The sequence below is a fragment of the Rhinatrema bivittatum genome, chromosome 3 (assembly GCF_901001135.1).
Source record: "Rhinatrema bivittatum chromosome 3, aRhiBiv1.1, whole genome shotgun sequence".
NCBI lineage: Eukaryota > Metazoa > Chordata > Amphibia > Gymnophiona > Rhinatrematidae > Rhinatrema > Rhinatrema bivittatum.
In genome coordinates, this window is record NC_042617.1 from 567,476,266 (window position 1) to 567,496,494 (window position 20,229).

Genomic DNA, 20,229 nt, shown 5'->3' on the forward strand with positions numbered 1-20,229 from the left:
CGTTTAGACTATTGCAACCTTCTCCTCACAGGTCTCCCGGTGAGCCATCACTCTCCACTGCAATCTGTCCTAAATTCAGCTGCGCGACTTATCTTTCACCAAAGTTGTTATGCTCACATAACCCCTCTTCTGAAGTGACTGCATTGGCTCCCTATCCATTCCCGCATTCAGTTCAAGCTCCTCTTTCTCACCTACAAATGCCTTCACTCTGCTGCTCCTCACTACTTGTCCTCTCTTATCTCTCTCTGCACCCTTCCACATGCTTGCCGCTCGTTGGATAAGTCACTCCAATCTGTGCCCTTTTCCTCTACTGCCAATTCCTGACTTCATGCTTTCCACCTGGCCACACCGTGAGCTTGGAATAGTCTCCCTGAACTGGTGCGTCATGCTCCCTCTCTTGCCATGTTTAAATACCATCTAAAGACCCACCTTTTTGAAACCCTTTTAAATCTTATGCTGATTGTCTGCTTTTAGTCTTCACCAACTTTCTTTTCTTTTAATCAAGTCTCTTGTCCTGTATGTTTGTCTTATTAGATTGTAAGCTCTATTGAGCAGGGACTGTCTTTTTGTATGTTTGTACAGTACTGCGTATGCTGTATAGCGCTATTGAAATGTTTAGTAGTAGTAAGTAGTATTTCAGGCTGCAAATGCAGGTTCCTTATAGTCACCCAAACAAAATTCAAGTATCCTCTAGTAACTTGTCTAAACTTATAGGTGAATTTTAAAAGCCCTGTGCGCACCAAAACTAGGAGATCCACGATATGTCTGGCCGGCACGCGCCAAGCGGATGCGAGTACCTCCCAGTATGTGCACAAGTGAGAAAGCCCAAAAAAACGGGCATGTTCGTGGTCTGGGTGGGACATGGAAGTTCTGGGACTTTAACATGAAATGTGCACGGAAGTATTTACACATACAAGTGTAAATACTTCCGTATTATATATATATTATATTCCGTATATTATATACCTTTTCTCAAATTAACTATTTTATGTTTATTTATGTTTATTTATGTTTATTTATGTTTTCTCAAATTAACTATGTTCAATGTAAACCGCTAAATGTTCAATGTAAACCGCTAAATGTTCATTGTAAACCGCTAACTGAAGCGATAGTTACGGTTCCTTAGCGATAGTTTTGGTTCCTTGTAAACCAGGGTGATATGTATACTATACAGGAACCCCGGTATATAAATTCTTTAAATAAATAAATAAATAAATAAATACAAGTGCGCATCGGGGTCCCCTGCCACATAACTTTACCAAGGCATGTAAGGAATAAAACAAAAAAATCCCAAATAGCATTGTATTCTCATTGTAAATAACCAAATAACATTGTATTCTCCTTGTACACAACCCTAATACCCTGTATTTAAGTTACCATTACGTTCAACCTCCCTGTCTCCCACATCTATAATTCAGACAATTAAGCATGTACCCTGTTAACTTGTTTTATATGTACCTGTTCTCTTGTTATCTGTCAAGCACATTTCATGTGCAGTTTTAAGTTTATTGTAAACCGATGTGATATCCCAGATGAATGTCGGTATATAAAACCCCCAAATAAATAAATAAATAAAGACCATTCAGCAGGGTGTTAAGGGTTGGGGCTAACGGGGAAAGGGAGGCTAATAACCTAAGGGGGTTCAGAAGTCCTATCCCTTAACTGGGCAAACTGGGAACAAACTGAGAAAACTAGTAATGGCGTTGGCGCATGTCCCTTATAAAATTTCTCCACTTATGTGGTAGAGATGGCATTTGCGCTTACATGCGCGTGTCGATTTAAAATTGTGCACGCATGTACGCACATTCAACCTATTTTATACCATGTGCGCATATCCTCACGTTATAAAATGGCCACTTCCTTTGCCACGAGCCAGCATGCGTGCGTACATGAGCACCTGTGCTCTGATATCAAAGTTACCATCTTAACTTAGAGATCCTAGGGGGTATATTTAATAATATTGACCTAGTGGGTGTGGCAAACCTCTAGTTGGAAGACCAGGTAGAACATGGGAATATCACATTGAGGGCCGTTTGGATTGTCAGGCACACGAGAAGAACTATTGGATTAAACCTGCCAAGCAGTCTCTGTGGATTGGGGATAATTTAAGAGTCCTAAACTGCAACTATGTCAATTAGAGCACAAATGGAAGCATCGGAAAACATCTCAGAACTTGTCATTGTTTAAGGCCCATTGTGAGAAACCTGCTGGTCAGTCAAGTTGTACTTTAAAAGGAACTCTCGTGCCCAGGGCAGCTGCCCTTCTCCATCACCTGTCCTTTTAATGTCACTCAGGTGACCAAAACCCCAGAAAACCTCCACTTTCCCTTTCATCCCTTCTCCAGCTGACCTCCACTCCTCTTCTCCCACCGCTCCACTGAACCTCTCTCACACTCCCATTCATTCGCTCTCAGCGGGAAACCAGCGATGTCCACATGAGGCGTGGCAGCAGCAGCAGCAGCTATGAAGTAGCCGCCCAGTGGTTAGAGCAGAAGTCTGAGAGCCAGAGAAGCCAAGATTCAAATCCTGTAGACACTCCTGGTGACCTTAGGCAAGTCATTTCACACTCCATTTCCTCAGGTCCAAACTTAAGGGGATTTATTTACTAAGTTGTGGTATTTTCCCCAGAGGGAGTTCACTAAACTGTGGCACTCGGTACCGCAGCTCAGGAAACTATATGCATTATTTTCTCTGGCAGTAAAATACTGCAGGTAAAAATATCATGGGTTAGTGGGACCCAAATGCCACACCAGGGCAGCCTCTTCACCTGGGGCTACCATCTTGTTAAAGCTCCAAAATGTGCCCCATGCTAACTTCATGGAGTGCCCCCTAGTCCTTCTATTATCCGAAAGAGTAAATAACTAATTCACATCTACCCGTTCTAGACCTCTCATGATTTTAAACACCTCTATCATATCCCCCCTCAGCCGTCTCTTCTCCAAGCTGAAAAGTCCTAACCTCTTTAGTCTTTCCTCATAGGGGAGTTGTTCCATTCCCCTTATCATTTTGGTTGCCCTTCTCTGTACCTTCTCCATCACAACTATATCTTTTTTGAGATGCGGCGACCAGAATTGTACACAGTATTCAAGGTGCGATCTCACCATGGAGCGATACAGAGGCATTATGGATGAAAGTAAATGCCAAATAGAACATTCTGGGTGGATGTTCCAACATAAACCTTACAGCTGCAGATCTTCAATGGTATACATTTTGCACCACATACCCATTTATTCTTTGATGCATCCATTTCTCAACTCATTTTCTCCAAGTTCTCTTTATCGATGCAAGTATTTGGGGGTCCCTCAAAATTTGTGGTCCTGAAATGATCTCATCCTCTTGGGCAAAGAAAAGTGAAAATCCCCGGTGGCAGAGAAATCCTTTCCCAACAAATACCTAAGGTCCTATGCTGCATAGCTTCCAATCTTCCTTTCTCATCTCAGGGTGAGTTCTCTAGTGGCTGTCTTCAGATGAAAAATACTCTTGTCTTCTCCTCCACAGATATTACCATAAGATCTTCTCAAGAGAAACATTTCCAATTTGCTACTTATGGGGAAAAACGCATTCTATCCCCCCTTTTGGAAAATCGAAAGCAATAAAACTTCTGAAAAAGGCAAAATTGAGACTGCCCTGCGGCAAGTCACCACTCTCTATCCTCTGGGTGTGAGATGAAATTGGCAGCTCTTCCCTACTCTTATCCTTCCCAGGGCAGAGACTTTCCCTTCCTGAGGCTGAGCCAAGACTAGGGAATCACTCCCAATATCTCTTAACTCAAAACCTGAGACAACCTTAGCAGACGGGTTGTACACTGGAAAATCATCTGCCTCTTTCCTATTCTGTTACCAGAACAGTGAGGTCAAGCACCCAGAGAAAGGGAAAAACTGAACAAAAGAGCTCCTACTCCTACAAACTCTTAACTCAAAATGCCGTGCAGATCTCCGAACCTGCCTGCACTCCACAGGCAGGAACCCTACCGCTGCAGCCACCACATAGAGAGCGCTATAGCAAAGTGGTGTGTGCTCCCTTCTTATGCTCTCTACCCACGTTCTTAACTAGGCCCAGCTAGTGGAGATCCCAAGGGGTTATCACACAAGTTTCAGTAAATGGATTTAATTTGAACAACATCCACTGTGTGCTCAATTATTGCAGCAGACCTCTAAGAAAACCTTACAGGCCTTGAAAGTTGGTTTTTTTGGGTTTGGTTTTTTTCCTTCCCCTCCTTTTGGGAAGAAAACCCAAAAGCATGGGTCAGAATGTGCCCCCAGCACTTCTCAGTGAGCCCCTGAGCCCACTTAGCCAGCTGGACAGGAGCTACATTCGAAAGATTGACGAATGCTCGGTAGCCAAGGTTGAAGGCTTGACAACTGGCGCTGCTGCTCACAAGTTTCAGCTTGTGCTAATTCAACCAATTTTTTTTGTGTCTCCTGCAGTCGGATCTCCTCCCAAACAGTACTATTAAATCCCCAGGCATGTTCTCATCAGAGTCGGACGGCGGCTAGTTTTGGTGTGGCTGTTCTTTTTGTAGCCGTTGGAGACAACCACATCTGAAGGACTGGCTGCCGAGGCATCTTTGCTATAGAACAAATACTGTGAGGCAGAATATTTGGGTGTGGGGCGGTAGGAGAGGAGGAACGTGAAAGCAGAAGGCTAGGCAGCGTGATCAGAAAGACAGATGACATCGCTTTTGAAAATCTCAGCAGCCTGACATCAGAATATTAGCATTTGACAGCACAATAAGAACTACTCATTCCTTTGCCTCTATAGGTATTTCAGTTTAAAGAGAAAGTTGCAGTCATGCTTGAACTGGATACTTCCTTGGAAAGAGATGAATGCGGGCAGCCTCAGCCTCACTCCTGAGGCTTCCACATCCGTTGATGTGAGAAGCACAGGAATTTGGGTGTCCTAGCTCAGTAAGCCCAATGGGCAGCACTGCTGTGTGGGTTCAGATCCGAGACCTGGCTTCTGCCTATGGAGCCAGTAAAAGAAGGCGGTGATCAGTAGGGATGTGAATCGGGCTTCGGACGATTGAGAATATCGTCGATATTTTCAAAATCATCAGAAATCGGGGGCTCCCTCAAAACAATAGGAAAAGCCCACGATATTGTTCGTGGGGGTTCTCTTATCGTTTTGGGGGAGGGCGGGAAAAACGGCACACAAAAATAACCCCTAAACCCACCCCGACCCTTTTAAAACTAATCCCTTAGCTTCCCCCACCCTCCCGACCCCCCCAAAAAACATTTTACAGGTACCTGGTGGTCCAGTGGGGGTCCCGGGAGCAATCTCCTGCTCCCGGGCCGTCGGCTGCCACTAATCAAAATGGCGCCGATGGCCCTTTGCCCTTACCATGTGACAGGGTATCTGTGCCATTGGCCAGCCCCTGTCACATGGTAGGAGCACTGGATGGCCCACGCCATTTTTAAAGATGGCGCCGGCCATCCAGTGCTCCCTCCTTACCATGTGACAGGGTATCCGTGCCATTGGCCCCTGTCACATGGTAGGAGCACTGGATGGCCCACGCCATTTTTAAAGATGGCGCCGGCCATCCAGTGCTCCCTCCTTACCATGTGACAGGGTATCCGTGCCATTGGCCGGCCCCTATCACATGGTAGGAGCAGTGGATGGCCCGCGCCATTTTTAAAGATGGCGCCGGCCATCCAGTGCTCCCTATAAAAGGCCTATATGCAAGGCCTATAAAACAGACAAGGGACTGGACCGGGCAAAACAAGGACAGGCCAAGACAAGGACATGACTAGGCCACACAGCAGTAGACAAGAAAGCCCACCCGGGCAAGATAATTCTGGTAGGCTCATAGGCCGCAAACCAGGACAGGTAGGCCCAGGAGGCCTCTATGCAGGAGAGCATAGAAGGTCCAAGAGCAAGTCAGGAAGCCAAGGTAGGCTAGAGAGCAAGGTAGGAGGCCTGGATGGGCCACGAAGCAAATTATAGCAAGACAAGGCTGGCCAGGTCAAAGAACCAAGGTGATTCCATGAAGCGGCACAAGGGAATGGACAGGCTGCGCCAAGCTGGGTCAAAAGCTCTGGAATTTGTTGCCAGAGGATGTGGTTAGTGCAGTTAGTGTAGCTGGGTTTAAAAAAGGTTTGGATAAGTTCTTGGAGGAGAAGTCCATTAATGGCTATTAATCAATTATTCTTAGGGAATAGCCACTGCTATTAATTGCATCAGTAGCATGGGATCTTCTTGGTGTTTGGGTAATGGCCAGGTTCTTGTGGCCTGGTTTTGGCCTCTGTTGGAAACAGGATGCTGGGCTTGATGGACCCTTGGTCTGACCCAGTACGGCATTTTCTTATGTTCTTATGTTCTTAAAACCAAGGCATTATGTGATCAGTGAGGAGTAACTTGTGCAGCTGTGAGCGAGGTTTGCTGAGATCTGCTAGTGGAGGAGAGGCTGAGCAGCAGGTGGAACTGTCACAGCGCAAAATCAGGCTATGGAATCTGTTGTCATAGGCAACTAATATAGGGGTTCAAAAGAAGGTTGGACAAGTTCCTGAAGGAAAAGTCCATAAACAAGTTGCTAGCCAGGTAGACTTGGGAAAGCCAAATGCTTACCCTGAGAGTGAAACTTACTTCAAAGGCAAAAATGTGCACTAAACAGAGTGAGGGTAACTTTCAACTATATACACATGTATACAGCCACACGGACATCCTAGATAGTTTTAACTTGTGCGTATCAGATATGGAGATGTACGATAGTATTTTATAACCCGCATGTATCAGATAACATGAATTTTGTAAAATATGTGCAATTCTACCCTACAACATTCTGTCAGGGTCACTGGGGTTTGAACCCACAGCTCTGGTGATTCCAGACCATGGACCTGCCAGAGCACTGCAGAGGCTGCTGGCTGTCTCCATTTTAAGCTAGGTGATTGGCCTGCTACAACGTGTTTCTGGTGGTACCAAAGATTGAAAAAAATAAAAAAACTTAGACCCTATTTTGGGCCACTAGGACTAGGCCCCTAACTTGCACAGCTCACAAACAAGAAATCAAAGAAAAAAAAAATCTAAGCTATCAATGTGGCTGTGTCTGATTCATTTTCATCCTGTGCTTTTCTCAAGATGTTCCTTGGATGTAAGCAGCAAATGAGAAAGGGGATGTGTGGGGGGAATAAGTTGGGGGGGGGGGAGGGAGGAGAGACTTTCAAGAGCGGCCATAACCCTGGCAAAGGAGGTTTCAGGGTTACTCTTGCTTGCCCAATGTGTGACCCCCCCCCCCCAGGACTCACGGTTGGATGGCTAGGAGTGTCTCACTTTGCCCGTGCAGATCTGCCAGACCTGCCCGCTGCCCATACCAAATGAAAATGCAACCAAGAAGGAAAATGGGAGAAACAAATACAAGAAAAATAAGAGGGGGAGGAGCCACCCTAAATGTGGAGAAATAAAATGTGATCGGGAGGGGGAGGAACAAAGCACACTGCCCACCTGGTGGATGAATTTCTCCATCAGATCAGCGGACACCGTCCAGCAGCGCTCTGCCTTTATGTGGGCCTACACCAGACCCAAAAGAGAGCCTCGCACTCCGGGGAGACTATTCCTGGCCAGTTTCTCCTGTCTTGTCCTCCACACCACTTCCTTGGAGGTGATCAAAGAGGAAGCTGACCAGGACGACCCTTGCCCGTGCAGGACCCTTCCCGATTGCACGCCCTTATAAAAGGAGTTGGGAAGAAATGTAACCAAAAACCCCAAAACAACCAACTAAGAAAGTTTAGAACAGGGTAAGCCGGGGACACTGCATTCCCATGTGCCTGAGTCCTCCTCCTGGGTACAGAAGGGATAAGAAAAGTCTGCCCGGGTAAAGTGGGCTAAAAGCTTGGCGGAGCCCATGGCTCCATGCACAAGCCTCCAACTGTGGTCCTGATGTACCTAGGAGTCAGTTCAGAGTAAAATGACTCCCAGTAGGGACCTTCATGGCCTCCTAACATATCCCTCTAGGGCATGTCTGGATGGGAGGTGAGGGTAAGGTGGTACACGATGTGGGCCACCATCAGGTAGAGGCTCGTCCGGGACACGGTACAGAAGAGTGCAAGGGGCATGTCCCATAGCTAACAAAGGCTGCGAGCTTGGGAAGGCTGAAGCAGAGAGGGCACCCCTTGCAGCAGCCTAGGTCCTATAAGCAGGGGCAGGGATGTGCAGATGGGTAGAGACCCATCTGACATCAATTACAGAAGATAATTATCAAGTATAAAATCAGGCGAGTAGGAGGAGTGGGGAGAGAGGCCCTGCAAGCCGGGACCTCGCCCAATTCTACCCGGTTTACCTGGAGTAGTGGTAATTGAAAGATCTTCTTCCGGACGAGAGGGAGGCGGAACCCCGCCCCTTTTGACGTCACCAGTGCCCCGGGACAGCTACAAAAAGAGGGCACAGCGGCGTACAGGCGAGGAGTGGGGAGAGAGGCCTGCAAGCCCGGGACCTCGCCCGATTCTACCCGGTTTACCTAGAGTAGTGGTAATTGAAAGATCTTCTTCCGGACGAGAGGGAGGCGGAAACCCCGCCCCTTTTGACGTCATCAGTGCCCCGGGACAGCTACAAAAAGAGGGCACAGCGGCGTACAGGCGAGGAGTGGGGTGAGAGGCCTGCAAGCCGGGACCTCGCCCGATTCTACCCGGTTTACCTGGAGTAGTGGTAATTGAAAGATCTTCTTCCGGACGAGAGGGAGGCGGAACCCCGCCCCTTTTGACGTCAACCAGTGCCCCGGGACAGCTACAAAAGAGGGCCAGCGGCATACAGGCGAGGAGTGGGGAGAGAGGCCTGCAAGCCGGGACCCTCGCCCGATTCTACCCGGTTTTACCTGGAGTAGTGGTAATTGAAAGAACTTCTTCCGGACGAGAGGGAGGCGGAACCCCGCCCCCTTTTGACGTCATCAGTGCCCCGGGACAGCTACAAAAGAGGGGCTCAGCGGCGTACAGGCGAGGAGTGGGGAGAGAGAGAGGCCTGCAAGCCGGGACCTGCCCGATTCTACCCGGTTTACCTGGAGTAGTGGTAATTGAAAGAATCTTCTTCCGGACAAGAGGGAGGCGGAACCCCCGCCCCTTTTGACAATCATCAGTGCCCCGGGACAGCTACAAAAAGAGGGCACAGCGGCGTACAGGCGAGGAGTGGGGAGAGAGGCCTGCAAGCCGGGACCTCGCCCGATTCTACCCGGTTTTACCTGGAGTAGTGGTAATTGAAAGATCTTCTTCCCGGACGAGAGGGAGGCGGAACCCCGCCCCTTTTGACGTCATCAGTGCCCCGGTACAGCTACAAAAGGAGGGCACAAGGCGCGTACAGGCGAGGAGTGGGGGAAGAGGCCTGCAAGCCGGGACCTCGCCCGATTCTACCCGGTTTACCTGGAGTAGTGGTAATTGAAAGATCTTCTTCGGACGAGAGGGAGGCGGAACCCCGCCCCTTTTGACGTCATCAGTGCCCCGGGACAGCTACAAAAAGAGGGCACAGCGGCGTACAGGCGAGCAGTGGGGAGAGAGGCCTGCAAGCCGGGACCCTCGCCCGATTCTACCCGGTTTACCTAGAGTAGTGGTAATTGAAAGATCTTCTTCCGGACGAGAGGGAGGCGGAACCCCGCCCCTTTTGACGTCACCAGTGCCCCGGGACAGCTACAAAAAGAGGGCACAGCGGCGTACAGGCGAGGAGTGGGGAGAGAGGCCTGCAAGCCGGGACCTCGCCCGATTCTACCCGGTTTACCTAGAGTAGTGGTAATTGAAAGATCTTCTTCCGGACGAGAGGGAGGCGGAACCCCGCCCCTTTTGACGTCATCAGTGCCCCGGGACAGCTACAAAAAGAGGGCACAGCGGCGTACAGGCGAGGAGTGGGGTGAGAGGCCTGCAAGCCGGGACCTCGCCCGATTCTACCCGGTTTACCTGGAGTAGTGGTAATTGAAGATCTTCTTCCGGACGAGGAGGGAGGCGGAACCCCGCCCCTTTTGACGTCACCAGTGCCCCGGGACAGCTACAAAAGAGGGCACAGCGGCATACAGGCGAGGAGTGGGGGAGAGAGGCCTGCAAGCCGGGACCTCGCCCGATTCTACCCGGTTTACCTGGAGTAGTGGTAATTGAAAGAACTTCTTCCGGACGAGAGGGAGGCGGAACCCCGCCCCTTTTGACGTCATCAGTGCCCCGGGACAGCTACAAAAAGAGGGCTCAGCGGCGTACAGGCGAGGAGTGGGGAGAGAGGCCTGCAAGCCGGGACCTCGCCCGATTCTACCCGGTTTACCTGGAGTAGTGGTAATTGAAAGATCTTCTTCCGGACAAGAGGGAGGCGGAACCCCGCCCCTTTTGACATCATCAGTGCCCCGGGACAGCTACAAAAAGAGGGCACAGCGGCGTACAGGCGAGGAGTGGGGAGAGAGGCCTGCAAGCCGGGACCTCGCCCGATTCTACCCGGTTTACCTGGAGTAGTGGTAATTGAAAGATCTTCTTCCGGACGAGAGGGAGGCGGAACCCCGCCCCTTTTGACGTCATCAGTGCCCCGGGACAGCTACAAAAGGAGGGCACAGCGGCGTACAGGCGAGGAGTGGGGAGAGAGGCCTGCAAGCCGGGACCTCGCCCGATTCTACCCGGTTTACCTGGAGTAGTGGTAATTGAAAGATCTTCTTCCGGACGAGAGGGAGGCGGAACCCCGCCCCTTTTGACGTCATCAGTGCCCCGGGACAGCTACAAAAAGAGGGCACAGCGGCGTACAGGCGAGCAGTGGGGAGAGAGGCCTGCAAGCCGGGACCTCGCCCGATTCTACCCGGTTTACCTGGAGTAGTGGTAATTAAAAGATCTTCTTCCGGACGAGAGGGAGGCGGAACCCCGCCCCTTTTGACGTCATCAGTGCCCCGGGACAGCTACAAAAAGAGGGCACAGCGGCGTACAGGCGAGGAGTGGGGAGAGAGGCCTGCAAGCCGGGACCTCGCCCGATTCTACCCGGTTTACCTGGAGTAGTGGTAATTGAAAGATCTTCTTCCGGACGAGAGGGAGGCGGAACCCCGCCCCTTTTGACGTCATCAGTGCCCCGGGACAGCTACAAAAAGAGGGCACAGCGGCGCGCAGCCGCCGGCGCGCGCTGCCGAAGCCGCGCGCCAAAGGGGCGCGCCCCTGGAGGAAATTATGGGAAGAAAAAGAAAATCGAAAACATACGCCTCCTCCCCTACCACCACTCCCATGACTAAGAGACACGGCCCAATGGACTCCCATGTGGTGTTTACCGGTGAGTCCGCTGTTGGGGGAGTATATGAGAGGGAACCGTTTCTAGGAACCTCTCATACCCCCATGGCCTTACAATCGTCTCTAACCTTTGTACCAGAAACAACAAATGCAGCCATTGAAGTTATGGCCCAAACGGGAGGAGTGATACAAACCTTAAATGGTAGTGAATCACCACCGGAACGGACCATACATACAAATGTAAATCTGGGTGGCGAGGCAACTGATGTTTTTGTCAAGGTTAAATGCCCTTCTGTTATACCAGTATTAAGAAATGAAGGTGAAGATAGTAATGTGGAACCAGATAAGGTAACACTGTTAGATGTGTGGAAATTATCTGCTAAGATAGATAAGAAAATGTCAGCATTTATGACAAATGTACAGACCTTCTCAGTAGAAGCGAGGGAAAAATTTGTAGAACTGGATAAAAGATCAGAGAGACTAGAACAGGAAGTTGCAAAATTGAACCCGTTGTTGAATAAGTTGCAGGCTGTAAATGTTGCATCTATTAAAGATAATATCATATTACATAGTAGAGTAGAGAGTCTAGAGAACGAATTAAGATCTGGCAACTTAAGGTTGCTAAATTTTCCTATTTCTAGACTGATGTCAGCAGAGGAGTTATATAAAAAATATGCAATAGAAATATTGCAGCTTGAGGTAGAGAAAATACCTTTATTCTCTAGACTATACTATTTGCCCATTAGAAAGATAGAGCAGAATCAGGAGGGTGGAGTGGATAATTTAGAAAGCCCAGGGATTTCTACTTTTTTGGAAGATTCCCTGGACTTGATAAATTCTAGAGCAACCTTGCTCATTACTTTTTCCTTAAGACGGGATAAAGACCTGTTTTTTCAAAATATTTTCTAAATAAAGATCGCACCTTTTGTGGACAGAAAATACAGGTCTTCCCGGATGTCTCCCGTGCAACGCAGGCATGGAGGAAACTTTTCCTATCAATGAAACAATCTGTGTTAAATATTGGGGCTAGTTTTTTCCTAAAATTTCCGTGTAAATGCCAGATATTGTTTCAAAATAATAAGTTTATTTTTGTCGATCCAGCCCACCTGCAACGCTTTATCTTGGATAAAACCCAAGCTGTATGAAAGGGTAAGGGAATATATGATTGTATAAGAAAAATTGTCAAAGTTGCAGTGCTAATGACTCTCTTCTCCTCCAATAATGTGGGCTAGAAAAGATTTGTTTTTTTCTTGTTTAAATTGAGATATAAGAAATATGTAATACTTGATTATTTCATTTATTGTAAATGTTATAATTTGAAAAAATATAAATTAAAAAAAAAAAAAAAAAATCAGGCGAGTAAGTTGCCAAACGAATGCGGATTAGTAAACTAGCGACTTGCACGCATAACTGTTGGCCCCTCCCCAGAATGCCCTCTAGACCACCCCTGGTTTTTTTTGCACGTATACATGCCCACAAAACCAAAAGTAAGCATGTACTTTTCATTTTTATAAAATGACGCCTACATTAGCACCAGAGAAAGGGCGTTCACCATTGCCGGCCCCACACTCTGGAACTCACTTCCCCCCCCCCCCCCATCTACGTCTTGAACCCTCTTTGTAAACCTTCAAAAAAGGCATCAAGACATGGCTCTTCAGGCAAGCCTACCCAGATGTCAACCAAACATAGCCTTTCCTCCTCCCCCCCTCCCTATCCCTACTCTCGGTACTTAGTCAACCCCCCTCTCCTTCTGACCCCCCTCCCCCCCCTTTCCCACCCCCCTCTCTCCCTCGCCTTTCCCCCCTGCCCTCCCGGTCTTCCCGCCCCTTCTCCTCCTCTCCCCTTGAAAGGAACTCTCTGCCTGTATCGCTTTGATTTTTAAGAAATTGCTGTATATTGTCCTCGTTACCTCCCGTTCATTATAGTTCCTATCGTATTTTGCACTGCTGCACTATCTTTTCCAGCTGCTCTCGCCCCCTCCACCCGCTCCCCCCTGCTCTCGCCTGCTCCCCCTCTTCCCCTACCGTGTTCATTGTATTTTCTGCCTTTCCAAGTTGTTTGTAAACCGGTCTGATGTGCTCCACGAATGTCAGTATATTAAAAGTGTTAATTAAATAAATAAATAAATAAATGAATGAATGAATGAATAAATAAATAAATTAGTACAGGCTACTTATGCATGTATATGCTAATTTTTACACACATATCTGAAAATTCACCCCGGCATTTGCAAATATGTATACAACACACTTTTTTTGTCTACAATTTTTACTTTTTACTCACAAAAGCAAATTAATAATGATTGTCTGATTTTAGCTTATTTTGTGCAAGTAGAATTGCCAACTTTCAAACTTGACATTTCCAAAACACTTGGAGATGCTAATTAATATCTTCACTGATGGGGTTTATGCACATGTCACTCTTCACCATAAGAAAAACTCAGAAACATAGAATGGAATAACAGATAAGGACCCATCTAGTCTGCACTGTTTACTTCCTGCTACAGTGCCATGGACCATAATAAATCTGATTTTCCTCTCACTTCCTTGCAATTAATGATCCTCTGTACTTGTGCCATGCTTTTTTGAACTGTTATTGTGTCATGGTTTCTCTGCTTGGAGTGCACCACCTCAGGAGCAGTACAGGACTGCAAGGTTCGATGCTGGGCATAATTAGGACTGGTCTTCTGCCTAACCAGCCCCCCTCCCCCACAGGTTGAGCCCTTGGGTTCTGGAGGCCAGTAGGTCTTTGCTGTGGCAGTACATCATGGTGAATCTGTACTATTGGAATAAGGATATACAGACCACAGCAAGGCTGGACAGACTGGGTAATCTGGAGCAAGGCTGGATGGGCTGAGTAGCCTGGAGCAAGGCTTGAACCAGCTGGGAAGACTGGAGCAATGCTGAGTCTGAGGAATGGATACAGAGCTGGGACTGAGATAGAACACAGGCAGGCTGGGACTGGATAAGGACTGGGACCAGATACAGGTTAGGATGAGACAAGACAATGGTGATGTAGGAAAAGGATACTAGAACCAGGACTGGGCAGGGTAGGACAAGGCAAGAATAGGACTGAATAAGGACTAGACAAGACAACACAGAACAAAGAACACAAAGTGTAGGAGACCACTAGGCCATTAGGCATAAGGCCCAGAGGCCAGTAAGCAAGGAGAGGCCACAGAGCAAGATGCAAGGCAAGGACAGGCCCAAAGGCCATAGGGCAAGGATAGGCCTAGAGTAGGCCACAGTGCAATGTATGACATAAAAGCAGGCCGGAAGGCCATAGGGCATGGTAAAAGGAAGCAGAAGGTCCAAAGACCACAAGGCATGGAGCAAGAAGTCCCAGAGGCAGAAAGGCAAAGAGCAAGAAGACCCGGAAACCACAAAGCATAGAACAAAGAACAGTGGCCAGGTCAGAACAGAGAGTGACTGTTAATAGGCAAGGGTGAAGTGGCAAGGCTGAGTTACTTAGGGCTGGAGCTTGGGTGTGGTATGAGCGGTGAGGAGTAGCTTGGCAAGGCTGGAGACAAAGTTTGCTGAGGTCCTCTAGTGTACCACAGGCTGAGTCAGTGGTCCATTGAGGGGATGGTTTGGATAGCTCTGAACAGAGCTCACTGAAGGCCTCTGCTGGTGAGGAGATGTAATAGTCAGTATCAGGGCATGATGAGGCTGCACAGCAGGTGAAATTGTGACACATTGTTTTTGCCTTTCACCTCCACTAGGAGTTTCTTCCATGCATCTATCACCCTTTCTGTAAAGATTTTGCTTCTGAATAAACCCCTTTGGAGTCTCATATCGTGACCACTAATTCACAAACTTCTTTACTCTAAAAAGGGTTTGCTTTTCCCAGTCCAGGGATAAAATTACTGTTTTGTAAAAATTTTTAGGCCTTTGATTGTAGGGTAGATTATGGCTAGAAGTGATTAATCGATAACCTTTGATACGAATTCAATAGTTTAAAGGCGCAGAAGCTTACACTTTATGAGGTAGTCAATCAGTTTTTACTTTAGCAGCATAAGCGTACAAGATTTAATATGGTAAATATAATTTTGTTTATAAGTTTCTATATTTTACAGAGCAAAGCATAAACTTATGTTATTGCCAAGTCAACTTGCACTTAACAAATATGCAGTGCCAAACTAATTAACCCAGCTGAAAAATTAAACAAGTTTTTCACCCTTAAATGTTGGCAGCTCACACTCATGCAGAAATCCACGACCTGTCTCACAGCGTAGCACAGTGGGATCCAGCAGCAACCCAGCAGGCAAATGACAGGTTGTAAAAAAGAACAGAATCCAAAATAACTCACAAATTCCACAGTTCAAACAAACTAATCTTTATTATATATTTATTACATCATTTATATTTAAATACTTTATAATTTAATTTCCATATAACAAACCATATTGTACAGTTAAGAAACTGCTCAACCCTACCTTTCCCTCAATTAATACAACACAAAACAGCATTAAAAACAAGACCAACATAGAACACTTATGATACAACCCTCCCAAAATCACATGACATGCCAACACAACTGACATGAAACAAAAGACAAAAAACCCCAAAATTCAACAGACCACAATTCAATGTTGTTGTTTTTTAAATAAATTGCAATAAAAAATGGATTGGTGGTGTGAAAAAAGTTGGTGTTAATTTCAAAATGCAACTCTAGCCCAGTCTATTGCTTCAGTCCACCTTTGCTGTCTGTTGTTTCCAAAATGAAAAAATAGCTAAGAATGTTCTTCAAAAAGATATTGATAATCAAAATATTTGGAAAAACTGCAACAATAAACTATTGCATGGTTACCAAATTCAATATGTTTTTATCATTATATTATCATTATCATTATATTATCATTATCATTATATTATCATTATTTTCAATAGATTATGATTATCTTTAAGTTAATTTGATTAGTGCTTAACTATGTCTTTAAATTTGTTCTTAATTGATTTATTATGTACTCACGAGTTTATTCTCTTTTCGATTGTAAAGCCTGTTGCTAATTTACTGTTGATTGTGAACCGAGGTGATGTTACTAATGTGCCGCGGTATATAAAAAACTTCGAAATAAATAAAATAAATAAATAAAATATGTATATAAGAGTCCATTGAATGTCAGTCGGATTTCTCAGATTTCACATTGCATCTCCGGCGTACTTCACAAGACACACCTCTTGTTTATAACTAGTTCATGGACTTTTCCGTTCTTCCTCAAACACACAGTCTCTTCAAAAGGACAATGGTGTCTCATCTGGCAGAAACCAATGACCTCATATGATTTGCTTCAAGCACTCAACCCTTTTCAAGCTCTTTTAACAGCAACACCACTCAGTTTCTCTAAAAACGGGAAATCCCGTACTTAGAAAATTCTGCTGGGTAAAGGTTGGCAACGAGTCTAATCTCAAAAGGCATCAGACACTGCAGTGTTTTGGCAGCACTTGCTGCTTGCATCAGGGAACTGCCACTCTCAATTGTGTCTCTTGTCACATGGCTGGTTTTGAGTAAGAGAAAAAGACATGGTTGAGATATTTGAGAGAAGGTCTTTTGGTCACTCCTCTAATTTTATCTTGGCACTATTTCTGTGCTTCCTTAAATTTAAAGAGTAATGTGTCCCAATTTTTACCTTTGGTAGGCAATGCAACATTTCTACCGTGGGCTTTTAATGCGACGCAGACCTTAGAGAATCCATCAGTAACGGGGGGTGGGAGGGCGAAGTGGGGGGGGGGGGCAGTCCTGCGATAGCCAGCAGCGATCGCACCTCCACGGTGTGATCGCTGCCGGCTTTCACGCCGAATAACTACACCATATAAGGAGTAGTTATTTGGTGCGAAACTGGCAGCGATAAGGAATCTTACCTTTCGCCGCCAGCAATGTGTCCGCAGCATCGGCCCCCGGATCCGCCCCGACTCCTCCTCTTCCGGGGCCAACTCCGCCCCGAGCTAGCTATCGCACGTGAAAAGTCCCTTTTTGTGTGCAATAGTGTTAGAGAAAGACCCCCCTAAGTTAGATGTGTGTGTTACGGATTAAGGCCTTATTAATTTCTGCACAAATTCATTGCTAGCCATCAAGAGAGGCATACATTCTTTGCTGTCACCTTGACAAGTTACAGATCACACTTTACTGCCAACGAAACAAGACTTTATTCAACAATCTACTAAATTAAATTGATTTTCTGTAAAAATAAACAGATTTCTCCATAATTTTAATTCCCCATCAATCTGTTTATAACTTTTAACAGCAAAATCAATTCATTTAAATTAGTTTTCTCCTCCGTTTGTATTTGCATATGAGAACTACTTTCAATTTTATATATCCCTGCTTCCTCTTTTCTGCCAACTTAGTTAACTCTCCAGCTCCCTGGGTCCTTTCAAGTTCTAAAATTTCCACAGCAAATGTAAATTGAGACTGAGCTGTGATTCCTGGAGCAGATCCCCACTCCAGGATTTGTGCAGACAGAAATTCCACACTGTGATGCATTAATACAGTTACACAGTGGCAGCAATCAGACATAAACAGAAAATCCTATTCCAAACAATTTGGGGGGGGGGGAATTATCCTTTTCTCCCTCCCTAGTCTGACGAGAGTTCTCTCACAAGTCCAAAACCTACAAATGCTTTTCAAAAGGCTGCTGTCAAAGAGCCATCCTGCAGCCAAAATAAACAAGGGCTGGATTTTTGCTGTCTTGAACCTTTTGTATTGTGTTCTAGTACAAGCTTATTAAGTGGAAATGCTGCGCAAAGCACATCTACAGGCAAATGAACCAGAATCAGTCATGATAAGCTTTCACTAAGTATGCTAGAAAGAACTAAAAAATGAGTGGGCGTTCCCACTGCAAAGCAAAGGAAATAGTGCACTTTTATTTATAGGTGGCCAAAGAAAATCTTTTACTTGTAAACAACAAAGAAAAATTATACTTACAATCCCCTATGGAGTTCTCATCGTGTGGTATCATTAATTATCACAATACCTCTCGGATGTCTCTGCCAAGGTACCACTGCACTTCCCGTTCATCTCAGTCGGGGTATCCCAAGATCCTTCCGTCCTGTGGAGAAAAACAACCCTTGCAGCCCTCCAGGCCACACCTTGGAATCACATCGGAGCTCACCAAAATGCATAAATAAAATGTCATATAGGAAGAAAAATAATAAACTTGTGAACACAGTCGATCTTGGGCCCATACTATCCGGTTGGAAGATGGAACTTCCCTTAGATCTGATTGAACCCCAATATTCTCTTTGCTTCAAGTGTATAGCATCTCTTACCTGTAATATAGACTTAAAGGGGAACATAAGAACATAAGACAATGACATGCCATACTGGGTCAGACCAAGGGTCCATCATGCTCAGCATCCTGTTTCCAACAGTGGCCAATCCAAGCCACAAGTACCTGGGAAGTACCTGAACATTAGATAGATCACAAGCTACTTTTGCTTATTAATTACTGTAATAGCAGTTTATGGATTTTTCCTAGAGGAACTTATCCAAATCTTTTATAAACCCAGTTTTACTAATTGCTGTAACCACATCCTCTGGCAATGAATTCCGGAACTTAACTATGCGCTGAGTGAAAAATACTTTTCTTTCATTTGTTTTAAATGAGCTACTTGCTAACTTCATGGAGTGCCCCCTGGTCCTTCTATTATCTGAGAGAGTAAATAACTGATTTACATTAACTTGTTCAAGTCCTTTCATGATTTTGTAGATTTCTATCATATTCCCCCTCAGTTGTCTCTTCTCCAAACTGAACAGCCCTAACTTCTTTAGCCTTTCCTCATGGGGCAACTGTTCCATGCCCCTTATCATTTTTGTCGCTCTTCTCTGACCTTTCTCCAGTGCAGCTATATCCTTTTTGAAATGTGGTGACCAGAATTACACACAGTATTCAAGGTACGGTTTCACCATTGAGTAATACAGAGGCATTATGGCATCCATCATTTTATTTGCTATTCCCTTCCTAATAATTCCTAACATTGTTTGTTTTTCTGATAGCCATAGCACATTGAGCCGACAATTTCAATGTATTATCCACTATGACGCCTAGATCTCTTTCCTGGATGGTAACTACTAAGATAGAACCTAACATTGTGTAACTACAGCAATGATTATTTTTCCCTATAAGCATCACTTTGCACTTGTCCACATTAAATTTCAACTGCCATTTGGAAGCCCAATCTTCCAGTCTCTCAAGGTCCTCTTGCAATTCATCACAATCCGCTTGAGATTTAGCTAATCTGCATAATTTTGTGTCATCTGCAATTTTGATAACCTTGCTTATCGTACCCCTTTCCAGATCATTTATAAATATATTGAAAAGCACCGGTCCAAGTACAGATTCCTGAGGCACTCCACTGTTTACCCTTTTCCACTGTGAAAACTGACCATTTAATCCCTCTCTCTGTTTCCTGTCTTTTAACCAGTTTGTAATCCACAAAAGGACATCTCTTCCTATCCCATGATTTTTTAGTTTTCTTAGAAGCCTCTCACGCAGGATTTTGTTGAACACCTTTTAAAAATCCAAATACACCATATCTACCGGTTCACCTTAGTCCACATGTTTATTCACCCCTTCAAAAAAATGTAGGAGATTTGTGAGGCAAGACTTCCCTTGGGTAAATCCATGTTGGCTGTGTCCCATTAAACCATGTCCATCTAAATGTTCTGTAATTTTATTTTTTATAACAGTTTCCACAATTTTTGCCGGCACTTCTTGCGCGCCCCGTCCATGTCCGGCCGGCGCACAGGCCTGCTCACCTTGCTAGCTCTTCTGCAGGTCACAGGTCGGCCTCTCCAACGGCTGCTGCGAGCTCCGCTAGGCCTTAGCATCCCATGGCGGCAGTCGCCAGGCCTTCCACTGTGCACCAGGCCTCACACCGGAGTACGTCGTCTCCAGTGGCGTTGGCCATGCCCCAACACACGCGCACGCGTGCAGACGCCCGGCCTCTTGTAGGGCCAGGGGCGGGTCCTAGCTCCGCGGCGTGCCCTGATTGATGGAACTATATAAGGAAGTCCCTGCCTGCACTTCCTTGCCTTGGCAATCGGGTCGGCATTTTATTATGTGCTAGGTTGCC